Source organism: Chinchilla lanigera, unplaced genomic scaffold (genome assembly GCF_000276665.1).
Source record: "Chinchilla lanigera isolate Chin_1 unplaced genomic scaffold, ChiLan1.0 scaffold00149, whole genome shotgun sequence".
NCBI lineage: Eukaryota > Metazoa > Chordata > Mammalia > Rodentia > Chinchillidae > Chinchilla > Chinchilla lanigera.
Genome location: NW_004955550.1, coordinates 1876463 through 1878131, shown reverse-complemented (window position 1 = coordinate 1878131; position 1669 = coordinate 1876463). Strand labels below are relative to the sequence as shown.

Here is a 1669-nt window from a genome sequence, read left to right as displayed (position 1 = left end):
GCTAAAACAATGCATTAAATCAGTCATAGCTGTTATGCAATAGGAAAAAATTGTTTCCTCTCAACATGATGCTTTTTGTTTCTTTACTTTTGTTTTTTGAGAGAGGGTGTTGCTGCGTAGTCCAGGTTGGTCTCAAACTTGCAGTCCTATATGTACTTCCTTTCTGGCCTGGCCACTTTCTTTCTGCTGCTGATGGTGCTCTTACAAGCATGGTGAACGCTCCTAAAACCCAGCGAACTTTCTGTAAGAAGTGTGGCAAGCACCAACACCACAGAGTGACACAGCGCAAGAAAGGCGAGGATTCTCTATGTGCCCAGGAAAAACAGTGTAATGACAGGAAGCAGAGTTGCTGCGAGGGACAGACTGAGCCAATTTTCCTGAAAAAGGCCAAAAGTACAGAGGGTTGTGCCGAGCCTGGAGTGTGTTGAGCCCAATTGCAGATCTAAGAGAACACTGGCTACTAAGAGATGCAAGCCTCCTGACCTGGGAGGAGATAAGGAGGGAAGGGGCCAAGTGACCCGGTTTTAACTTTCATCTTTTGTTTTATTATGAAGACAATAAAATCTTGACATGTTAAAGAAAAAAAAAATCTCCTGAGTGCTGAGAACACAGGTGTGTGCCACCATGCCTGGCTCTGAACATAACACTCATATGATTAGATGCGCGTGTGTTCTTCCCCACACTGATCAATTCTCTGGCAAAGTGGTCTGTGATGTAATGTAATTCTAACTCTATCTGCCTGAGGTTAGTGTCAGATCCTATACGGCTCTGTCTCACAAGACCACTCCCCCCACTACTTTAGATGCTAATCTCAAATTTGGGCCTTTAGAACTTTCGACTATATATTGGGGTTCTGGTGAGGCTGTACTTGATTTGGTAGCTTGTTAGAACGGTTAATAGAACCCAGAGAAATACTTATGTTTACTGATTTATTATAAAAGGTATTACAAAAATCCTGAGGGCATCCAGATGAAGGGGTACAAAAGGAAGGGGTGGGGAATGAGCTTGGAGCCTCTGTGCCTTCTCAAGTGCTCAGGAACCCTGAATACCCAGTCATGTCCTTTTAAGTTTTATGGAGGCAACGTTGATTAAATCTACTGGTGATTAACCCAACCTTTGCCCACCTCCCTCATAACCACTTTAATAGGTTGGTATAGGGGCTGGGGATTTAGCTCAGTGGCACAGCACCTGCCTGGCAAGTGCAAGGTTGTGAGTTTGATTCCGGTACAGGGGGAAAAAAATACGTTGGTATATATTCTCCCAGCATATTTTTTGCAAGCAATTTTTACAATAAAATTGGGATCACTCGAGTATGGTATTATAGTTTAAGAATATATAAACATGTGATGACAGCATTCAGGAGGCTGAGGCAGGAGGATCCCTGAGAGTTCAAGGCCAGTCTGGGCTACATAGTGAGTTCAAGGCCAGTCTAAACTCCAGTGTCTATTAACAGTGAGGTCCTGTCACAAACAAACAAACATGATGACCACTTCCCCTACTTTATTAAATAGTATTCTATTACATGCTTTTAAAAGACTTAAGTAACCCAGGATTACTGTAGTGGTTGATTGATTGTGTCAACTTGAAAAGTTTAGAAGCTTAACTAAATCTGCTCAACAATTTGACACTATAGGGTATAGAGGAACTACCCTAGGGTGGCTCATCACCT

At 42.7% G+C, this 1669-nt stretch overlaps 1 pseudogene; it reads left to right on the top strand.

Moving 5' to 3' along the window:
- The first annotated feature begins 209 nt into the window (after positions 1-209).
- Positions 210-528, top strand: LOC102008897 (annotated as a pseudogene).
- The last annotated feature ends 1141 nt before the right edge of the window (positions 529-1669 follow it).